The sequence below is a fragment of the Heptranchias perlo genome, unplaced genomic scaffold (genome assembly GCF_035084215.1).
Source record: "Heptranchias perlo isolate sHepPer1 unplaced genomic scaffold, sHepPer1.hap1 HAP1_SCAFFOLD_64, whole genome shotgun sequence".
Lineage (NCBI taxonomy): Eukaryota > Metazoa > Chordata > Chondrichthyes > Hexanchiformes > Hexanchidae > Heptranchias > Heptranchias perlo.
In genome coordinates this window covers 2,104,948-2,129,519 of record NW_027139666.1, presented here as the reverse complement: position 1 = coordinate 2,129,519, position 24,572 = coordinate 2,104,948, and the positions used below count along the sequence as shown (strand labels likewise).

The window sequence follows — 24,572 nt, the reverse complement described above, 5'->3', positions numbered from 1 at the left end:
GAAGTTACAACATGGAAACAGGCCCTTCGGCCCAACATGTCCATGTCGCCCAGTTTATACCACTAAGCTAGTCCCAATTGCCTGCACTTGGCCCATATCCCTCGATACCCATCTTCCCCATGTAACTGTCCAAATGCTTTTTAAAAGACAAAATTGTACCCGCCTCTACTACTGCCTCTGGCAGCTCGTTCCAGACACTCACCACCCTTTGAGTGAAAAAATTGCCCCTCTGGATCCTTTTGTATCTCTCCCCTCTCACCTTAAATCTGTGCCCCCTCGTTATAGACTCCCCTACCTTTGGGAAAAGATTTTGACTATCGACCTTATCTATGCCCCTCATTATTTAATAGACTTCTATAAGATCACCCCTTAACCTCCTACTCTCCAGGGAATAAAGTCCCAGTCTGTCTAACCTCTCCCTGTAAGTCAAACCATCAAGTCCCGGTAGCATCCTAGTAAATCTTTTCTGCACTCTTTCTAGTTTAATAATATCCTTTCTATAATAGGGTGACCAGAACTGTACACAGTACTCCAAGTGTGGCCTCACCAATGCCCTGTACAACTTCAACAAGACATCCCAACTCCTGCATTCAATGTTCTGACCAATGAAACCAAGCATGCTGAATGCCTTCTTCACCACCCTATCCACCTGTGACTCCACTTTCAAGGAGCTATGAATCTGTACTCCGAGATCTCTTTGTTCTATAACTCTCCCCAACGCCCTACCATTAACGGAGTAGGTCCTGGCCCGATTCGATCTACCAAAATGCATCACCTCACATTTATCTAAATTAAACTCCATCTGCCATTCATCGGCCCACTGGCCCAATTTATCAAGATCCCGTTGCAATCCTAGATAACCTTCTTCACTGTCCACAATGCCACCAATCTTGGTGTCATCTGCAAACTTACTAACCATGCCTCCTAAATTCTCATCCAAATCATTAATATAAATAACAAATAACAGCGGACCCAGCACCGATCCCTGAGGCACACCGCTGGACACAGGCATCCAGTTTGAAAAACAACCCTCGACAACCACCCTCTGTCTTCTGTCGTCAAGCCAATTTTGTATCCAATTGGCTACCTCACCTTGGATCCCATGAGATTTAACCTTATGTAACAACCTACCATGCGGTACCTTGTCAAATGCTTTGCTGAAGTCCATGTAGACCACGTCTACTGCACAGCCCTCATCTATCTTCTTGGTTACCCCTTCAAAAAACTCAATCAAATTCGTGAGACATGATTTTCCTCTCACAAAACCATGCTGACTGTTCCTAATTAGTCCCTGCCTCTCCAAATGCCTGTAGATCCTGTCCCTCAGAATACCCTCTAACAACTTACCCACTACAGATGTCAGGCTCACTGGTCTGTAGTTCCCAGGCTTTTCCCTGCCGCCCTTCTTAAACAAAGGCACAACATTTGCTACCCTCCAATCTTCAGGCACCTCACCTGTAGCGGTGGATGATTCAAATATCTCTGCTAGGGGACCCGCAATTTCCTCCCTAACCTCCCTTAACGTCCTGGGATACATTTCATCAGGTCCCGGAGATTTATCTACCTTGATGCGCGTTAAGACTTCCAGCACCTCCCTCTCTGTAATATGTACACTCCTCAAGACATCACTATTTATTTCCCCAAGTTCCCTAACATCCATGCCTTTCTCAACCGTAAATACCGATGTGAAATATTCGTTCAGGATCTCACTCAGAGAGTTGTGAATCTTTGGAATTCTCTACCTCAGAGGGCTGTGGACGCTCAGTCGTTGATTATGTTCAAGGCTGAGATCGATAGATTTTTGGACTCTCGGGGAATCAAGAGATATGGGGATCGGGCAGGAGAATGGAGTTGAGGTCGAAGATCTGCCATGCGCTTATTGAATGGCGGAGCAGGCTCGAGGGGAGGTATGGCCTACTCCTGCTCCTGTTTCTTATTTCTTATTATTCAAATATCGACCCCCATCAACTGCAGCTGTGGCAGATTCTGATGCTTCTCTGGAGCTGTGACAATTCCCTTTGATTCTATCCCTCCTTCTGAACACCTTTGAGGATGAAGAAGCTCTTGATGTTGGTCTTGATTGTTTCCAACCAGTGTACTGTGGTGTCGAAGAGGTGTTTTGCGGTCCTCCAACCTGTGCGATCCCCCTGTTGCTCGATGTTCTCCGGAGTCAACAGTCTCACGTCCAGCTTCCAGATCCCCCTGCATATACTCTGGTCCACCTGCGATTGACAATCGGCCAGTTGGAGGCAATGATCAGAGAAGAACACCGGCTGGACGGCGTTGGATCTGACCTTGAGCGTTGGGGACACAAATAGGATGTCTATCCTGGAACGGACGGACACGTCTGGCCTGGACCACGTGTATCTCCATGGTGGTCCATCTGCAGGGATGTTGAAAACGTCGCGAAGCTTTGTGTCTTTCACCACCTCCAACAGGAGTTTGGCACGTGGAATCCAGTATTGCGCCGCCCCTGCTGGATCGCCCAGCTGCAATGGAGATACTGATCGACCTCCAGCCTATCGCTCTTGAGGGCCGGGGCGTAAACATTGACCATTATGAGCGGGGCGTTCTCATACTGAACCTCTCCTACGAGCAGTTGGCCCCCCAGCACCTCTTTAACCTCGGTGATGGCGATTCAGCTCCTCGCAGCAGAATTCCGAGGCCCGAAGAACGACTATCGTTGCCTCCTGACCAGATCGACTGCCCCTGGGTGCACATGCGTGACCACTGCAGGGAGTTGCTGAGGTTCGGCATCCAGCAGTCCATCAAGAACAGCAGGTCCCTTTTGAACCTGGACAGTTAGTTCAGGGTGGCAGCACATTGTTTCGTCGATTTAAAACTATGCACATTGATTGATGCGATTTGTAAAGCTGTTTTACAAATACAAAAGGGTCAAAATGAAGGTCCTACAATTGAATCAGTCTGTGTTCTACGTTACGCTCCGTTTCCAGATTCTGCATTCGCCTGGTTTGCACAAACTGCTGGACCGTCCTTAGTCTGAGGTACGAGGTCTGCCTTGGGCGATTGTCTGCGCTCTTGGGTCATCAGCGGGGACTCGTGGGGCGATGTGCCCGTGAGATCCACGACCGGATCCGGCTCCTTGTCTCTCGCTGGTTGTTCATTCTCCGCGTTGCCCCAGAGCGGGGTGTTACTGCTCCCGAGTCCCTGGAGCTGGAGCGTGCTGTCTGTGTCACTTCTCCCGGTGGCCCAGAGCTGGGAGTTACTGCTCCAGAGTCCCTGGAGCTGGAGCGTGCTGTCTGTGTCACTTCTCCCGGTGGCCCAGAGCTGGGCATTATTGCTCACGAGCCTCTGGAGCTGGAGCGTGCTGTCTGTTTCGCTTCTCCCGGTACTCCAGTGCTGGGTGTTACAGCTCCCGAGTGCTGGAGCTGGAGCGCGCTGTCTGTGTCACTTCTTACTGTTGTGTTTTGCCGCACCCTTTGATGAAGGTGTGGTCTTCCCCCCTTTTCCTGTTCGTCAGCCGGGGAGCAGCCGCTGTTGTCCGTTGAGGACTCCAAGCGCCTCTTGTCGACGGTCCCACCTTTGGCGTCAGTTCCTCTGCTCCTACGGGACTTCCTCATTTTCTTTTCCTGCGTGGTCCATGCTTCCTCCCCACACACCCCTGGTTCACCTTCCATTGGCGCTGTGTTTTTACAGATAGTCTCGTGATTGAGTGTCGGGGTTTGGCTGGGTTCTTCGACGCTCCATTGCTGGTCTTTGTCCTCCTCCTGGTCTTTGGCTCTTTCACATCGAGTCAAAGTGGCGGAGGTTCGGCGAGGTCTGGTCTCCTCTGGAATAGTCACGACTGCTGCTCCGTTCCCCTGCATCACCTCGCACCTCGCTGCCTGTGCGTAGCTGTTTCTGCGGTTTGGGCAGGTCTCGTACAGAAGGACAGCGTCTCCTCAAAAGTTGCAGCACGTGTCCTCCTGACAGTCCACTGTGCCTGATGGCTGCCTGTGCAGCAGATCATTGCCTTGCAGGATGCCGCCCCGTGCCCGGGTTTGCTGCAAGAGCGACACACTCTGAGCTGCCTTTGGTACGACACATACCCACGACTGGACAAACAGTCTATTTACTCTGCAAGCACTTAGCACTCGACCAAACATACTATTTGAACAGAGTTTCTACGCACGACAGCAAACAGAACTCATATCCGAAACTTCAGCAATATCTCCCAATCAAAGCAGGATTATTTATCCAGCAAAATTCTGTGAGTGGAGGAAAGTTACATGATACAAATTAATTATTTCTCCAGCAGAATGCAGTGAGTGGAGGATAGTTGCATAATACAAATTGATTATTTTCCAGCAAAATGGAGTGAGTGGAAGATAGTTGCATAATACAAATTGATAATTTTCCATCAAAATGCAACGAGTGGAAGATATTTACATAACATCAATTGGTTATTTCTTCAGCAATATTTCCAGCGAGAGCTGGTTGTCTGGGAGAGACAAAGGAGAAAACACGCTTGTCAACTTCAACTGGAGCTCACTTTTGACTGTGACTGTAGCTCATTGGTAAAGCACATGTGCGCAGGTTTGTGTTCCATTGTCTTTTGTCTTTGTCTTTTAAAAAGCATTTGGACAGTTACATGGGGAAGATGGGTATCGAGGGATATGGGCCAAGTGCAGGCAATTGGGACTAGCTTAGTGGTATAAACTGGGCGACATGGACATGTTGGGCCGAAGGGCCTGTTTCCATGTTGTAACTTCTATGATTCTATGATTCTATGATTCCGGCCATCTTCATTCACTTATGTTTCGAATTTTGGAAAGGTCGTCTTCGACTCTACTCGCCTTTACACATAAGGACAGGCAAGACTTTCTTTACCTCGAGAAAAATCTAATGCTCCTCATAGGATATATTTCAATAGAAGAGCGCACACGCCGTTTCAATGGCAGCCAACCCCATCTCGTCAAGATGTTTTCAGTGAAATGATCTTTAAACACAAACCCATATTTGGGACATGTCCTAAGTCCATCTTTAGTGAAATAAGACCCCGTTCTCTCTTCGTCTCATGTTGCCCTCTTCTGAAATTCAAGGACTCAAAATATTCTTGCAGGCCTCTGCTACAATGTGCCTGAGCATTTCTAATCCCGTCCAACTGAATGCTTCCTGACTGATAAGGGCAGTGTTCGAAAACGGGGACCTGAAACAGGAAGGATGGTTATAGTCCAGTCCATGCAAATACTTCTGGAGATAAATCTCATATCTCCACCCCTTCGAACACTCTATCCCGGATGAAAACAAATAACCCTGAATGGATTAAATCCGAGCCTTTGAGAGGCAAAGTCTTGCATCAAATCGTCACAACGCCGTGACATTCGATATCTGCCGATGTCTGCCGATGAGGTCTTAAATTCTTAACACTAACGGATCTCTCCTGCACCTAAGTTTTTCCAGCAAAGTTTGCTCCGCAACTCTGTGAGGCCACTTTTATGTCAAAGAACCACTCTCGGTAATCCTGCACCATCAACACACATTCGGTTACGAAAACCATGTTCACCTGTTTTAAAAGAAGAAAACAGAAAATCCACTTTGGTTCTTCTTGAGAACCGAAGTTGTTAATTGCATAACATGCATTTGTCAATTCCTGATCTCCTTCCATCAATGTTGAGAAATATCCATTCAAATTAGGAAACCTAAAAATGTAATAATGCCTGATATATGCTTACATTCTGGAATAAAAAAGTTGCTGCTCCGTCAATATTTAGGCAGTGTTAACCTTATAAAAGAAAAAAATCTAAATTAGCTGCCTGTGGAAGGCGTTAACTTCTCTGCAGTGAAAAGAAGGCGGAACCAGATATCATCAGACTCACGCAGCTTGTCCCACGCTGCTTTCACGTCAACTTAAAAAACTTAGCTGAATGAAAAAAAAACTAACTCCATTTTACTTCTCCCCCAACCACCCACCCCATCCATGCCTCTGTGTCGTTAAGCAATAATAGTTTGCACAAAGATCCTAATACAATTAAATTCTGGAAAATAAGTATCAGCTTATTTTTGACTTCCAAATTTCAATACATGAGTCGTGAAAGCACAGATTATTTTAAACAAACTTTTTTTTCATCAGGAATTGAAAATCTGTTAAAACAAGCAGAAATCATGAATAACATCACTATTAACTTTAAACATATTGCTGTCAGGGAAGACATCATTTTAGTTCCTACATCTCTTTTTAAAAAGAGTAGGTTGTGCCTATCCTTGTGCCTACTAATTACACTCAACATCAACTACTTATCCAACTGAAATCATTAACTCCTTGGCATTTGTGAGAAATTCAGAAATGCCAGTTGCTTTCAATGTGATAATCTCATGTCGGGAACTAAAGACTCTTACATAATTTACAATAATCAGAATTTCACCGTGGCCACAATAAAACTCTCGTTTTCACTATTTAATAGATTAGTTAACCTCAATATCTCCAATTTAATGCAGCAATATCTTAAACTTCACACAATTCAAAACAGATAATATTATAGAAGTATCACGTGCTTACAAAAACCCAATAAATTACTTCACATTTCGTTTTGTTGTTTCTTCAGTCGCCTTTCCAATTGAGCGTGAAAAGTACTGGATATAGTTGAAGAAAAGTTAGCCTTTGCAGCTGAACAAAATCTTTGTATATTTTTACACTGCAGGCTGTAAAAGAGAGTTTCACCACAACCAGTGGCACCGAAACATTCGCACAGGCTTTTAGAGAAACAGCGCACTGCAAACAAAAAAGCTTTTGTAGCTTGTAACTACAAAAGGGATTGGATCTTCCACTCTCTCCTTTTTTATTATGTGATAAACTAATTTATCCTGGTTTCTCCCAAAGCAATTTGCAATTTCTGTTGTTCGCTAGTTAACCCCATTTTGTACTGAGTCAAAGTCTCAAGCTCACAGTCTGTGTCTCACCCAGACCTATTACCTCCTAGACAATACTTAACAGATTTCTCTGCCCATCACGACGCTTAGATTCTTTACAAAAAGCTTCCCTGATAGTCCCCATGTTTACTGTTAGTATTGGAGAGAAAAACTCATGCTCCCGGCGAAACGGTTTTCCGACCTTCATGGACTGGGTTTAGCACCTTGTCCGTCTGAAGCACTTCGTTTCACTCAATTCGCATTATCTCATGTCAAGGTCCGACGCCGCAGTCGCCAGTTTATAAGATCGATTCAGACTCGACACCAATAGGTTGTGATTAATCCTTTATTGAATATAAGCAAGTTTCAACACACACAATATTTCAGGCCGTAGTATTACTCAGGATAGGATAATAACCTTTAGTCTTGCTTTGCATAGAAGCTGTAACCTTCGGGTGGCTGCTTATTCGTCTCTCTGTCTGTCTGTCTCTCTCTCTTGACGTCCTTTCCTTCCATAAATTGAAATGTAAAACTAGAATTTTTTATACCACTCATTTCATGCAAACTCTCCCTTATAATTATTTCTTATTCACATTCCTTGACCCTCTATCAGAACTGCTCATGGTATGTGCGGACCCAAGACCCTTATATCACGGCATGCCCAAGGCCTAAATATTCTCAACACATTCTCAACACATTCTCAATGTATTCTCAACGCTTTCTCTACACATCCTTATCATATTCTCAACAAATTCTCAACATATTCTCAACACATCCTCATCATAATCTCAACATATTCTCATCATATTCGCAACACATTGTCTACACATTCACAATGTCGCCTGTTATCTTCTGCAAAATGCTTGAACCCTGCAGGGTAAACAGCTTCCAGCATCACCTCGCTCAGTCTGACCTTCTGTATTCTGGGGAAGTTTTAACTCGGCCACTTCATGGTCCTCAGCGACTATCCTCCGAATCTCAGCGATCTTATGTTTATAAGCGGGTGCTGTTTATGCATTAAGATGCCTAATGTAAACCTGAGAGGTTTCTATGGTTTATATTTTGAAAACTTCTAATCTAAATGTACGTTCGATATGCTAAAAATGCCTAATCTTACAGCAAGGAGTCTCTTGCCCCTCTCCCACCCGCCGCCTACGGAAAGGTGAATCTTCTGAGGCTCCACAGCATTAAATTGTCCTGGAGCTTGAGTTCATCTCACGGTCGCCTCAGCAGCTCAGCTCATAGCAGCCGCCGACTGATCGGAATGTGTGATGGTGCAATGTCGAGCCAGCAATCACAGTTCTCGTTCCTGTTTGACGCTCTCTCATTCAAACAACTCACTTTATGATTCCGAGGTTGGAATTCAGCGGGCAGGGTTTTAGAGGTAAGAATGGGCTGGATGTGAGGCGTGTTTTAATTTTCCAGAGAGTAGTGAGTCTCTGGAATGCATTGCCGTCTGATGTGGTGGGTGCTGAGTCTTCTGCTGCCTTCTCGATGGATCTCGATCGGTTCTTCACTGGGACAGAAATCGCATCATACAGAAGGTGAGTGGTTTTACAGCTAACCTACACATGGTTAATGTCATGTCCTGGACTGGTTTCGATCACCTGAAGATGTCGGGGAGGAATTTTCCAGAAATTGGCCCTGTATTTTTTTCTGGTTTGGAACCGCTCCCAGGAGATTACATGATTCCGGTGGGTGGGGCGGGTGGTGTAGGTAGCAAGTTTCCAGTCACAATGCTTCGGGCATGAGGGACATGATTGATGAACTAACTGGTCTTTTCCTGACCGTCATGTCCGTCAGTACCCTCAGCTCGTCAAGGTGTTTTTTGTGAAGTGATCTTTAAACACAAACTCACACCTGGCACTCTATAGTGAACTGAGACTCAATGCTCTCCGTGCCTCACCGTGCACTCCTCTGAAGCTGGAGGACTCGAAATGTTCTTGCCGGCCTCTGCTACAATTTGCCTGAGCATTTCCAATCCCGCCCAACCGTAAGCAAAGTGACTGATAACGGGACCGTTCGAAAAATGCTCCCTGAATAGGGAGGATTATTACAGCACTGTTCAAGGAGTTTCTCCCCCCTTTTCCAGCCTTTCTTCTCAACTCCCCCTTTCTCATTAGACTAAGTGTCGAGGCCTGGTTTCTTCCGTTCACCCACAGTTGCATCAGGTCCGCATACATCACCTTTAATTGTCTGATTCCAGCAGAAAACTAGACGATTTTAAGCCAAGTATACAAACTGTCAGCACCCACCACACCAGCCGGCAATGCATTCCAGAGACTCACTATTCTCTGGGAAATGAAGAACCGCCAAACATCCAGACTATTCTGACTTCTGTGTCGTCTAAACGCCTGTTCCCTGATCCTCCCCAATCTTTGAAACTGGAAATAATCCACGACGTGGCATATCCACCTTGGGTGGCCTCAAAAAATGAGGTCAATAAGTTATTCTTTCCTTCGGTAGGTATGGATTTTATCTGGGGATGTAGCTCAGTGGTAGATCACATGTTTCGCATGTATGAGGTCCTGGGTTCAATCCCCAGCATCTCCCAAAATATTTTTTCATCACAATTACGCACGGAAAGGCGAATCTCGCTTTCTGAGCGCAGCGAGTGACAACTTCTGAGGCTCCACAAACATTAAATTGTCCTGGAGCACGACTTTATCTCACAGTCTCTTTAGCAGCTCAGCTCATAGCAGTCGCCGACTGACTGGAATGTGTGAAAGTGCAATGCCGAGCGAGCAGTCCCAGCTCTTGTTTGACGCTGTGATAAAAACATAGAAGAAAGGAGCAAGAGTCGGCCAGTCAACCCTTCGAGCCTGCTCCGCCATTCAATATGATCATGGCTGATCCTCCATCTCAATACTACATTCCCGCTCTCTCCCAATACCCCCAGATGACTTCTGTGTCTAGAAATCTATCTATCTCATAGTAAAAAATATTCAGTGACTTGGCCCCCGCAGCCTTCTGCGGTAGAGAATTCCACAGGTTCACCACCATTTCTGAGTGAAGAAATAGATTACTTCCAGTTTCACAGATTGGGGAGGTGCAGCGGACAGGCGTTTAGACCACACAGGTAACGATAGTCTGGATATTAGGCGGTTCTTCTTTACCCAGAGAGCACTGAGTCTCTGGAATGCATTGCCGGCTGGTGTCGTGGGTGTTGACTTTCTCTCGGCCTTCTCGAGGGTTCTGGACCGTTTCTTGACTGGGACAGAGATCGCATCATATAGAAGGTGAGTGGTTTTACAGTTAAGCTACACGTGGTCAGTGTGATCCACTGAACTCGATTCGATCGCCTGAGGGAGTCGGGGAGGAATTTCCGAGAAATTGCGCTCCTTATCGGCCCTGGATTTTTTTCTGATTTGTAACCGCTCCCAGGAGATTACATGTTTCCTGAAGGCGGGGCGGGTGGTGTCGGTAGAAAACGGCTAGTCACGATGCATCAGGCACGTGGGGCAGGATTGATGAACCAGCTCATTTCCTGCCCGTCATGTCCGTCTGTAACCACAGACCTTCAAGGTGTTTTTTGTGAAGTGATCTTTAAACACAAACCGACACCTGGGGCAAGTCCTGCTTCCGTCTATAGTGAAATAAGACTCAATTCTCTCCGCGCCTCACGTTGCCATCCTCTGAAGCTTAGGGACTCGAAATATTCTTGCCGGCCTTTGCTACAATGTGCTTGAGCATTTCTAGTCCCGTCCAACCGCAAGCAAAGAGACAGATAACGGGAGCGTTCGAAAAATCTGTCCAGAAATCGGAAGGATGGTTACAGCGGAGCCAAAGGAGGCTCTCCCTCGCTCCCAGCCTTTCTTCTCAACGTCCCCTTTCTGATTGTTCTGAGTGCCGAGGCCTGCTTTCTTCCGTTCACCCACAATTATTTCTGGTCCGGAAACCTCATGTTTAATTGTCTGGCTGTAGCAGAAAAGGATATGATTTCAAGTCCAGTATACAGAGAGTCAGCACCCACCACACAAGCCGGCAATGCATTCCAGAGACTTACTACTCTCTGGGAAATGAAGAACCGCCGAACATCCAGACTCTTCTCATCTCTGTTCCCTCTTTCTCCACAATCTGTGAAACCGGAAATAATCTATCACTGGGCACACCCACCTAAGGTGGTCTCATAAAATGAGAACAATCAGTTCTTCCTTCCTCGGTTCAAGTCCGGTGTTATCTGGGCATGTAGCTTACTGGTAGAGCGCGTGCTTTACCTATATGAGGTCCTGGCTTTAATCTCCACCATCACCAAAAATATTGTTTCACCATAATTAAGCACGAAAAGATGAATGACGCATTCTGAGCGCAGCGAATTCCAACTTCTGAGGCTCCACAAGCATTAAATTGTCCAGGAGCAGGACTTCATCTCACGGTCCCCTCAGGAGCTCAGCTCATAGCAGCCGCCGACTGACTGGAACGTGTGACGGTGCAATGTCGAGTGAGCAGTCACAGCTCTTGTTCCTGTTTGACGCTCTGTCATTCTTCCATCTCACTTAATGATTCAGAAGTTGGATTTCAGCCTAGTCACTGACCATTCGCAATTGTATTTTTTATTCCCGCAGACGTTTTTTTGGGAAGTTCAAAGTAAAGAAGAGCAGAAACCCCGTGACCTGAAGCAGAGGTTGGACATTGTGAGCAGGCCGGACCGCTGGGCATGTCGATGTCCTGGAGAGACGGAGCAGAAAGCTCACTGCTTTACTTCTAAAGTGCCCGCTTGTTTAGCTCGCAAGTGCTTTTGCCTCGTGGTGATGTAGCTCAGTGGAAGAGCGCATGCTTTGCAAGTATGAAGTCCCGCGTTCAGTCATTAACATCTCCAAGTAAGTTAGATTTCAAACTTTGATGCAATTATGAAAATATTCTCTGAGACTCGCGTCACTTTGACACACAAGGACAGGAATATCGGAACAGGAGGAGGCCTTTCACCCCCTCGAGGCTGCTCCGCCATTTGATAAGATCAGGTAAGGCTTTCTTTACCTCGCGAAAAACCTAACGCTCCACACAGAATATAATTCAATGTTAGCGCTCACACAACGTTTAAATGGCTCCCATCTCAGGTTTGGATAGCGTGTCCAGTGATAGATCATGTCCAGTTTCCCAGATTGGGGAGGAGCAGCAGACAGGCGTTTAGACCACACGAAGGTAAGAATAGTCGGGATGTTAGCCGGTTCTTCTTTTCCCAGAGAGTACTGAGTCTCTGGAATGCATTCCCGGCTGGTGTGGTGGGTGCTGACTCTCTCTCTGCCTTTCGAGGGATCTGGACCGGTTCTTGACTGTGGCAGAAATCGCATCATATAGAAGGTGAGTGATTTTACAGTTAACCTGCACATGGCCAAAGTCATATCCTGGACTGGTTTCGATCGCCTGAGGGGGTCGGGGAGGAACTTTCCAGAAAATCCATTCCTTACTGGCCTTTGATTGTGTTTCTGGTATGTAACCGCTCCCAGGTGATTACATGTTTCCGGTGGGTGGGGCGGGTGGTGTAGGTGGGAAGTGTCTGGTCACGATGCTCCAGACATGTGCGGCAGGATTGCTGAACCAACTGGTCTTTTCCTGCCCGTCATGTCTGTCTGTAACCCCAGATCGTCAAGGTGTTTTTAGTGAAGTGATCTTTAAACACAAACGCACACCTGGTCCATCAAGCATGGAGGGAAACGAGCCTCAATGGTGTCTGTGCCTCACCTTTCCCTCCTCTGAAGCTCAAGAACTCGACATATTCTTGCTGGCCTCTGCTACAATGTGTCTGAGCATTTCTAGTCCCGTCCAAACGTCAGCCTCGTGACTGATAACGGGAGCGCTCGAAGTACGGCGACCTGAAACAGAAATAATGGTCAGCAGAGCCCGAGGAGACTCTCTCCCTCTCCCAGACTTCCTTCTCAACAGTTCCTTTCTCATTTCTCTGAGTAGCGGGACCTGGTTTCTTCTGTTCACCCACAGTTGTATCAGGTCCATATACCTCAGGTATAGTTATCAGCTTGGAGTATAAAAGGTGATCCTTTCCAGCCAAGTAAATCCTCGGGACGGCCATACGAAAGTGAGACTCTCAGTCTTTTTAAACTTGGTCAGAGATCTTCATTATCTTCTGATGTAGCTCAGTGATAGACTACACGCTTCGCGTATATGAGGTCCGGGGTTCTATCTCCAAGTACTTTATGTTTCCAATTTTGAATTCCGGTCAGTCGGCGGCTGCTATGAGCTGAGCTGCTGAGGGGATCGTGAGATGAAGTCCTGCTCCGGGACAATTGAATGTTTCTCTCAGAAGTTGAATCTCGCTTCCCCCTGAAAGCACGATTTGTCTTTCTGTGGGACATTCTGGTGAAATTTCTTTTTGGAAGTGTTAGATATTGAACCCAGAAATATATACACGGAAAGCAGGCGCCATACCACCGAGCTACAACCCCGAATCCAATAGACCTATAACCAAGCGTAGAAAGACTGAGTGCTTACTGTCTTAAGACCACCCAATGATTTACTGGGCTGAAAATCATCTCCTCTTGTGCTCCAAGCAGACAACAGCCACGTAGTCCCGTAGGGGTGATTGGACGGGACTAGAAATTCTCAGACACATTGTAGCAGAGACCTGCAAGAATATTTCGCGCCCTTGGGCTTCGTAGGAGAATAATGCGACGCGCAGAGACATTGAGTCTCGTTTCACTAAACACAGACGCAGGCATGCCCCAGGTGTGGGTTTGTGTGAAGATCGCTTCATTGAAAGCACCTTGACGAGCGGGGGATGTGGACGAACAAACGGAAATAACGGGCAGTAAAAGACCAGATGCTCCATCAAGCCCGCCCCTCACTCGTGATAGATGGAGCATCATTACTGATACTTACTCCCCCTCCTCCCGCCTGCAGCCATGGAATATCCTGGAAGAGGCAAAAATCCAGGGACTTTAAGGGATAGAATACCCAGGAAAATTGCTCCCCGACCCCCTCAGGTGATCGAAACCAGTCCAGGAGATCACATGTATCAGACGCACGTTAATTGTAAATCCTCTTACCTTTAAATGTTGCGACCTCTGCTCCAGCCAAAAACCGATCCAGCTCCCCGGAGAAGGCAGTCAGAGAGTCAGCATTCACCACACCAGCCAGAAACACATTCCAGAGGCTCACTACTCACTGGGAAAAGAAGAACCGCCTCTCCTCATTCTTCCTACCAAAATGCATCACTTCACACTTCTCTGATTATATTTCATCTGCCATGTGTCTTCCCATTTCACCATTCTGTCCATGTCCTCCTGAAGACTGTTACTATCCTCCACATTATTTGCTACATTTCCGAGTTTCGTGTCATCTGCAAACTTTGAAATTATACCTTCTATACCCAAGTCCAAGTCATTAATATATATCAAAAAGAGCAGTGGCCCTAATAGTGACCCCCGTGGAACACCACTGTATACTTCACTCCAGTCTGAAAAAACACCGTTCACCATTACTCTTTGCTTTCTGTCTCCTAACCAATTTGTATCCGCGCTGCCACTGTCCCTTTAATCCTATGGGTGACTATTGTTAGATCCGTGGGTTACACTAACGTGTAGTTAGATATTGGGCAGTCCAGAACACGAATATCCAGTTCAGATTATATGGGGAATTACTGTCACATCCCTGAGTTATACTGCGGTATTATGAGTTATGTGGCAGTCAGAGACACGAATGTACAGTTCAGTTAAAAACGGAATCGGTTGATGCATTCTTGCGTTACAATGTCGTAATGTTAGAAATTGGACATTGCAGAAATATGATTATCCTGTTCAGATTACACGGGGGGACTATTGTTACATCCCTCGGTTGCACTGTTGTATTGTGAGATATTGGGTAGTGCAGAAACACGAATATTCAGATTAAAGGGGGAACTATTATTACATCCCTGGGTTGCACTTTCGTATTTTGAGATATTGGATAGTGCAGTAACACAATTATTCAGGCCAAATTAAAGGGGGAGCTATTGTTACATCCCTGGGTTACATTGTAGTATTAATAGACATTGGACAACGTAAAAACATGAATATCCCGTTCAGATTATCAGGAGGAACTATTGTTACATCTCTCGGTTACACTGTCGATTTGTTGGCTATGTTGCAGTGCAGAAACTTGACGATAAAGTTAAGAATACAAACGGGAAATATTGTTGCATAGTTTACATTGTCGTATTGATAGTTATGAGGCAGTGCAGAAACACGAATATCCAGTTCAGATTATAAGTGGGAACTATCGTTACATCCCTGGCCTACGCGATCATATTGTTAGGTAATCGGCGGTGCAGAAACATGAATGTTCAGTTCAGGTTATAAGTGGGAACTATTTTTGCATCTCTGGGTTCCATACGCGTATTGTGAGATATTGGACAGTGCAAAAACACGATCATCTAGCTCAGATTATAAGGGGGAACTATTGTTATATCCCTGGGTTACATTATCGTATTTTTAGATATTAGTCGTTGCATGCACATGAATACCCAGATAATAAGAAGAACTATTGTTACATCCCTTGTTTACACTGTGGTATCGTTAGATATCCGGCAATTCAGAAACACATTATCCAGCTCAGATTATAAGGGGGACTATTGCTACATCCCTGGGTTACACTACCATATTGTTAGATATTCGGCAGTGCAGAAACATGATTATCAAGTTCAGATTAGAAGGGGGAACTATTGTTACATCCTTGGGTTACACTATCCTATTGTTAGATACGGGGCAGCACACCGGCCTCCAGGATCATTCAAGCAAATCACAAATCTGAATCTAGGAGAAACATGAAGCAAAGTTGTTTACAGAACAGGGGCCCATCGTGTCAGTGCCTGTTCATGGTTAAAGCAATTTAAAATGTATGCAATGGCAAACTTTCTTCCAAATGCCAGTTATCTTCAACAATTTCAACTATATATTCAATTTTCTCTTAAATGATGCAATGGTAAAAGTTTTAATTGTCTCTTTTCTGGTTATTCCATTCCTGATGGTAAAACATTCCATGCTCCAAAAAATCTCTGCGTGAAGAATTTAAAATTAAACTATTTCATGGTGAGCTGGAATTGATGACCACTTGTCACTGATCCTCACATCCAAAGGATACAGTAATTCTATATTACTCTATCACTGATCCTCAAAACCAAAGGGTACCTTAATTCTCTATTACTCTATCACTGATCCTCACAACCACAGGATACACTAATTCTCTATTACTCTATCAAACTACTTCATGATTTGCAATTTAAGTCTCCTCTCTTCCATTTCCAAAGGAAAAATCCCGGAATTTATTTTCATTCGTCACACAGTTTCCCTTCCCTGGCCTCATTCGACAGAATCTACATTGTGCTAACTATGGGTTTAATGCAGTTTCTATACAGTGATAACTGCAGACTGTACTCTGGATCTACGGGCCTTAACCAAAGAGAATCACTCATAAACTACATCATATTAAGAGAGTAGGAATAAATGGGTCTTTTGAAACAAAGAGTAGGAATAATTGGGTCTTTTTCGAAGTGGCAGGCCGTGACTCGTGGTGTAGTCCAAGAATCAGTGCTTAGGCCCCAACTATTCACAATATATATCAATGATTTGGATGAGGGAACCAAATGTAATATTTCCAAGTTTGCTGAAGACACAAAAATAGGTAGGATTGTGAGATGTGAGGAGGATGCAAAAAGGCTTCAAGGCGATTTAGGCAAGTTGAATGAATGGGCAAATACATGGCAGATGCAATATAACGTGGATAAATGTGAATTTATCCAATTCGGAAGGAAAAACAGAAAGGCAGATTATTATTTATATCGTGATAAATTGGGAAATATTGATGTACAAAGGGACATGGGAGTCCTTGTACAAAAGTCACTGAAAGCAAGCAGATAGGAAGGCAAATGGTATGTTGGCCTTCATTGCAAGGGGATTTGAGTACAGGAGCAAGGGTGTCTTACTGCTGTTATACAGGTCCTTGGTGAGACTACTCCTGGAGTATTCTATGCAGTTTTGGTTTCCTTACCGTAGAAAGGATATACTTGCCATAGAGGGGATGCAGCGAAGATTCACCATACTCATTTCTGGGATGGCAGGACAGTCGCATGAGGAGAGATTGGGTCGGCTAGGCCTGTATTCGCTATCGTTTCGAAGAATGAGAGGGAATATCATTGAAACGTATAAAGTTCTGACTGGATGCAGGGAGGGTGTTTCCCCTGGCTGAGGGTTCACTGTGTCCGGATACGGGGCAGGACATTTAGGACCGAGATGAGGAGAAATTTCTTCACTCAGAGGCTGGAGAACCTGTGGAATTCTCTACCACAGAATGCTGTGGAGAACAATTCACTGAATATATTAAATAAGTAGCTAGATAGATTTCTGGACACAAAAGGCATCACGGGTTATGGGGAGAGAGGGGGAATATGGTTTTAAAATAGAGGATCAGCCATGATCATATTGAATGGCGGAGCAGGCTCGAAGGGCCGAACGGCCTGCTCCTGCCCCTGTTTTCTATGTTTCTATGTTTCTATTGGCCCGAGCCAGAAGTAAACCAGGTTTTACCAAAGAGAAAAAAGGCAAATAACTAATAAACCTTCACCCTGGTCACTGTAACTGGTCTCATCATACATAGACGACTCCCTAAAGGCTGCCTCCGCAGTCCATTTGTCCCATTTTTGAAAGCCCTGCCTTCAGCGATATCCATGCACCAGAATGCCCTCTCTTTCACTGTGATGGTTGTAGATAAACCGAGTTATGTTGTTCGAACAAAACAGTGTCCACAAGTAATGGCCAATGTTAATTTATCTCAACAAGTCGGTCTATTATATAAATCTCTTCCTGGTACAAGAATATTAGCCCAGAAATTACTTTTGTTCATTTAGTGGACAACTAATGAAAACATTCCAACGAAAGTCAAAAACAACTCGCATTCACAGACCGCCTTTAATGTAATGAACATTCCCAAGGGGCTTCACGGAGGGGTGGGTAAAAACGGGCACTAAAGGAATAAGAAGTTATCGGGAGGACTGGAGAAAACCTGGGTCAACGAGTGGGTTTAAGGAGGGTGTAAAAGGAGGAGAAGTAAATGGAGAGACAGAGGTGATAAGGTTGGTTTTTGAAAGTAGTCTTATATGTCTGAAGGAATGGCCATCAATGGTGGGATGAAGAGAGTGGAGGGTGGTAAAAAAGAGCAATAACTACTTGTATTCATACAGCGGATTTAACATAGATAAATATTCTAAGGCGATTTACTGAGGTATAATCGGACAAAAATGGACACCTGGCCAAAGCAGGCGATGTTATGAGAGATGGCAAAACCATAAAGCAAGGGATGTCGTTCATAGAAAGTCCGAAAGAAGGAAAAAACTTGCCTTCATATAGTACCTTTCAATACCTCGGGACATCCCAAAACGCTTTACAGTTAATGAAGTACGTTTTGAAATTTAGTGACTGTGGTAATGCAGGAAACGTGGCATCCAATTCGCACGCAGCAAGCTCCCACAAACTGCAATGAGATAAACGACCAGGAATTCGGTTTGAGTAATGTTGGTTAAGGGGCAAATCTTAACCCGGAAAGCAGGAAATCTCCCCTGTTCTTTTCCAATACTACCGTGGAATCCTTCACATCTACTTGAGAGGACAGATGGGTTTTCGGTTTAATATGTCCTAAGAAAATAGACACATGCGACAGTCCAGTGCTCCTTCAGTGATACAATGCAATATCCGCCTGGATTATGTATTCAAGTCTTTGTACTGTGATTGAACGCATAACGTTCTACCTCAGAAGCGAGACTGCTACCAGTGAACCACGGCTGAAACCTGAAAGGTGGAGTGGGAGATAGAGTGGCATAGAGTGGAAATTCTGGAGCTTGGGTCTGGCTGAAAGCACGGCTGTCAAAAGTAGGGCAAATGGACTGATGATGCACAAGCGGCCACAGGTGGAGGAGCAGAGTATTTGGCAGGGGCTGCAGGGCTGGATGAGGTGACAGAGATGGGCGGGGGGAGGCCCTGGTGGATTCAAGTGTGGGAAATCAAAGAGTGACGTCACAGGTGAAGCGGGTTGGTGATTGGTGAGACCGGAGCTGATTCGTGAGTAGGTTCAGGTGAGTATTTCCACCATTTTACTGCAAGGAAAGTAATAAAAAAGGGAAGGTGTGCAGGTTTAATAGCAGGTAGTGTTTTTATTTCGTGAACCTAGGTCCCTGATACAGTTAACATTTTCTAATTTCAACTTAATTTAAAAGGGGTAACTAAGCTAAGGCAAGTCATGGCAGCAGACCTCGCACCCGTGATATGCCCCTCATGCAAGATGTGGGAAGTCATGGACAATACCAGTGTCCCTGCCGACCATGTGTGGAGGAAGTGTGTCCACCTGCAGCGACTGACCGATCGTATCTCGGAGCTGGATCTGCGGGTGGGTTCACTGTGGAGCAACCGCGATGCAGAGAAACTCGTGGATAGCACGTTCAGCGAGTTGGTCACACCGCAGGTAAAGGGAGTACAGGCAGGAAGTGAATGGGTGACCACCAGGCAGAGTAAGAGGTGCAGGCAGGTAGTGCAGGGGTCCCTTGTGGCCATCCCCCTCTCAAACAGGTATACCGTTTTGGATGCTGTTGGGGGAGATGGCTTACCAGGGGAAGGTGACAGCGGCCAGTTTCATGGCACCGTGGCTGGCTCTGCTGCACAGGAGGGCAGGAAAAAGAGTGGCAGAGCTACAGTGATAGGGGACTCGATTGTAAGGGGAATAGACAGGCGTTTTTGCGGACGCAACCGAGACTCCAGGATGGTATATTGCCTCCCTGGTGCAAGGGTCAGGGATGTCTCGGAACGGCTGCAGGACGTTCTGGAGGGGGAGGGTGAACAACCTGTTGTCGTGGTGCATATAGGTACCAACGATAAAGGTAAAAAACGGGATGAGGTCCTACAAGCTGAATTTAGGGAGTTAGGAGTTAAACTAAAAAGTAGGGCCTCAAAGGTAGTAATCTCAGGATTGCTACCATTGCCACGGGCTAGTCAGAGTAGGAATGACAGGATAGCTTGGATGAATACGTGGCTTGAGAGATGTTGCAAGAGGGAGGGATTCAAATTCCTGGGCCATTGGAACCGGTTCTGGTGAGGTGGGACCAGTACAAATTGGACGGTCTGCATCTGGGCAGGACTGGAACCAATGTCCGAGGGGGATTGTTTGCCAGTGCTGTTGGGGAGGTTTTAAACTAATGTGGCAGGGGGATGGGAACCGATGCAGGAAGTCAGTGGGAAGTAAAGTGGTGACAGAAACAAAAGGCAGTAAGGGAGAGTGTACAAAACATGACTGGACAGATGGTCTGAGAAAGCAGGGCAAAGACGAAGGGAAGTCTAGATTAAACTGCATTTATTTCAATGCAAGAAGTCTGATGGGCAAGGCAGATGAACTCAGGTCATGGATGGGTACATGGGACTGGGATGTTATAGCTATTAATGAAACATGGCTAAGGGAGGGGCAGGACTGGCAGCTCAATGTTCCAGGGTACAGATGCTATAGGAAAGATAGAGCAGGAGGTAAGAGAGAAGGGGGAGTTGCGTTCTTGATTAGGGAGAACATCACGGCAGTAATGAGAGGGGATATATCCGAGGGTTCGCCAACTGAGTCTATATGGGTAGAACTGAAAAATAAGAAGGGAGAGATCACTTTGATAGGATTGTACTACAGACGCCCATATAGTCAACGGGAAATTGAGGAGCAAATATGTAAGGAGATTACAGACAGCTGCAAGAAAAATAGGGTGGTAATAGTCGGGGACTTTAACTTTCCCAACATTGACTGGGACAGCCATAGCATGAGGCGCTTGGATGGAGAGAAATTTGTTGAGTGTATTCAGGAGGAATTTCTCATTCAGTATGTGGATGGTCCGACGAGAGAGGGGGCAAAACTTGAACTCCTCTTTGGAAATATGGAAGGACAGGTGACAGAAGTGTTAGTGAGGGATCACTTTGGGACCAGTGTTCATAATTCCATTAGTTTTAGGATAGCTATTGAGAATGATAGGTCTGGCCGAAAAGTTAAAATTCTAAATTGGGGAAAGGCCAATTTTGATGGTATTGGACAGGGACTTTCAGAAGTTGATTGGGAGAGTCTGTTGGCAGGCAAAGGGACGTCTGGTAAGTGGGAGGCTATCAAAAGTGTGTTAACCAGGGTTCAGGGTAAGCACATTCCTTATAAAGTGAAGGGCAAGGCTGGTAGAAGTAGGGAACCTTGGATGACTCGGGAGATTCAGGCCCTAGTCAAAAAGAAGAAGGAGGCATATGACATGCATAGGCAGCTGTGATCAAGTGGCTCCCTTGAAGAGTATAGAGATTGTCGTAGTAGAGTTAAGAGAGAAATCAGGAGGTCAAAAAGGGGACATGAGATTGCTTTGGCAGATAAGGCAAAGGAGAATCCAAAGAGCTTCTACAAATACATAAAGGGCAAAAGAGTAACTAGGGAGAGAGTAGGGCCGCTTAAGGATCAACAAGGTCATCTGTGTGCGGAATCACAAGAGATGGGTGAGATCCTGAATGAATATTTCACATCGGTATTTACAGTTGAGAAAGGCATGGATGTTAGGGAACTTGGGGAAATAAATAGTGATGTCTTGAGGAGTGTACATATTACAGAGAGGGAGGTGCTGGAAGTCTTAACGCGCATCAAGGTAGATAAATCTCCGGGACCTGATGAAATGTATCCCAGGACGTTATGGGAGGTTAGGGAGGAAATTGCGGGTCCCCTAGCAGAGATATTTAAATCATCGACAGCTACAGCTGAGGTGCCTGAAGATTGGAGGGTAGCAAATGTTGTGGATTTGTTTAAGAAGGGCGGCAGGGAAAAGCCTGGGAACTACAGACCGGTGAGCCTGACATCTGTAGTGGGTAAGTCGTTCGAGGATATTCTGTGGGACAGGATCTGCAGGCATTTGGAGAGGCAGGGACTGATTAGGAACAATCAGCATGGCTTTGTGAGAGGAAAATCATGTCTCACGAATTTGATTGAGTTTTTTGAAGGGTTAACCAAAAAGATAGATGAGGGCTGTGCAGTAGACGTGGTCTACATGGACTTCAGCAAAGCCTTTGACCAGGTACCGCATGGTAGGTTGTTACATACGGTTAAACCTCACGGGATCCAAAGTGAGGTAGCCAATTGGATACAAAATTGGCTTGACGACAGAAGACAGAAGGTGGTTGTAGAGGGTTGTTTTTCACACTGGAGGCCTGTGACCAGCGGTGTGCCTCAGGGATCGGTGCTGGGTCCGCTGTTATTTGTTATTTATATTAATGATTTGGATGAGAATTTAGGAGGCATGGTTAGTAAGTTTGCAGATGACACCAAGATTCGTGGCATTGTGGACAGTGAAGAATGTTATCTAGGATTGCAACGGGATCTTGATAAATTGGGCCAGTGGGCCGATGAATGGCAGATGGAGTTTAATTTAGATAAGTGTGAGGTGATGCATTTTGGTAGATCGAATCGGGCCAGGACCTACTCCGTTAATGGTAGGGCGTTGGGGAGAGTTATAGAACAAAGAGATCTTGGCGTACAGGTTCATAGCTCCTTGAAAGTGGAGTCACAGGTGGATAGGGTGGCGAAGAAGGCATTCGGCATGCTTGATTTCATTGGTCAGAATATTGAATACAGGAGTTGGGATGTCTTGTTGAAGTTGTACAAGACATTAGTAAGGCCACACTTGGAATACGGTGTACAGTTCTGGTCACCCTATTATAGAAAGTGTATTATTAAACTAGAGAGAGTGCAGAAAAGATTTACTAGGATGCTACCGGGACTTGATGATTTGACTTATAGGGAGAGGTTAGATAGACTGGGACTTTTTTCCGTGGAGAGTAGGAGGTTAACGGGTGATCTTATAGAAGTCTATAAAATAATGAGGGGCATAAATAAGGTCGATCGTCAAAATCTTTTCCCAAAGGTAGGGTAGTGTATAACGAGGGGACATAGATTTAAGGTGAGAGGGGAGAGATACAAAAGGGCCCAGAGGGGCAATTTTTTCACTCAAAGGGCGGTGAGTGTCTGGAAAGAGCTGCCAGAGGCAGTAATAGAGGCGGGTACAATTTTGTCTTTTAAAAAGCTTTTGGACAGTTGCATGGGTAAGATGGGTATAGAGGGATATGGGCCAAGTGCAGGCAATTGGGACTAGCTTCGTGATATAAACTGGGCGACATGGACATGTTGGGCCGAAGGGCCTGTTTCCATGTTGTAACTTCAATGATTCTATGATTCTATGATTCTAAAGAATAAAAATAAACTGCAGGCTTAGGAGACTGGCTTCCAAATAGGTCAGTGAGGATTTGGATGATTAGTGTTGGACTCTCCAATCAAAAAGGGAGGAGTGTGGATGGAATCAGTAGAAAGGATGTCGAGATTGTAAGGTCAAAGATCATGACTTCCCCATTTTTAACTGGCTGAATTCGTGGCTCATCTAAACAGAATGACGCTCTGACAACACAAAGACATTGGAAGGGTCAAGAGAGGCGGTGGTTTTTTCAGCGTCCATCTGAAAGCTGGTCCATGTCTGCGGACAATGTCACCAAAGGGCAGCATGTAGATGAGGAAGAGGAGGGAGCCAAGGATTGAACCCTTTTGATACAGCAGAAATAACGGTGATAGGGAGGGAAGAGAAGCTTCTCCTGGCTCTGATCAGATAGGTGAGTGGAACCAAGTGAGGGGAGTCCCAGCAAAAGAGGCCAATGATCGATGAATGAGGAAGTGACGGGTGGGGATTCCTGTTGGTGTTGAGGAGAGGGCGGTGATGGGGAGGGGTGGGCCATCGAGGCATTTAAACCTAAGGATGAAAATTTAAAATATTGGGCGATCGGGAACTAGGAGTCAGTGAAGGTCAGTGAGGCCGAGCAGGACCTGGTGCTGCTTGGAATGTGGAGGGTGGGTGGCCGCCAGGAGTGAACTGGAGGAATGGGGTCTGGAGGGGACAGAGGCATTGATGAGGTTTTCAATGGCAATTGGCTCAGGAAGGACTGAAGGCGGGTGAGGGAAGCAGGGTTTACACGGAACCAATTTACTGGAGCCGTCAACCAATGTAAAATAAACGGGTAAACATCTGCAGTAAAATAACGGAGAGAGGAATGGCAATCAAGCTCGTTCAGTGTCCAACCTCTAATATCAACCACAGTCATTTCTCGGCTACAATCCTCAACGTGGCCTTTAATTGTCCCCCTGTCAGAGACTCAAAATTCATATTTTGACTGAGAATCTGCAGGGACAGAGTGAAACGGGTCAGCTTATGCCCCTGGGTTCAGAGAAATCGGTAAAATTTATGAATGAATCGGCAGGAGTGAACATGGTCAATACAATTTTTGGAAAACTATAAATGTAGTCGCTCATTATTGTTGGACCTGTCCTTTCTGAGCACAGCTTTTAACTTTATTCCTGAGAGAGGTCTCATGCTGACAAGTTTCGGGACTTTGAGATGTTTGTGATATATCCACGTCATTATTTACATTGGAGACAAAGCTGCTGATGTAATGTGTTTGTTTAGGCGACTGTAAGTAATAGCAATGATCAGGCGTATAACCGTGTCAGTGGAGATTTAACCTCTGTATAAATCATGAATCGTTGCAATGTATCAGCTCAGAATGCATGCCGGAGCTGCGGTTTTCAGATCAACAGAAGTCACTGCTTCTCACAGAAATGGAATATCCAGTAATGTTTCTGATAGAACGCATTTACTATCCTGTTCTTGCAGTTATTGGAGTTCCAGGTAAGCCGTTATCTCATCTGTGAATATT

The 24,572-nt window shown here is 45.5% G+C and overlaps 1 non-coding gene across 1 annotated transcript; it reads left to right on the top strand.

The window, feature by feature from the left end:
* The first annotated feature begins 9,330 nt into the window (after positions 1 to 9,330).
* Positions 9,331 to 9,402, top strand: trnaa-cgc (transfer RNA alanine (anticodon CGC)). Its single transcript has one exon. It is a non-coding gene; the product is annotated as a tRNA-Ala (tRNA).
* The last annotated feature ends 15,170 nt before the right edge of the window (positions 9,403 to 24,572 follow it).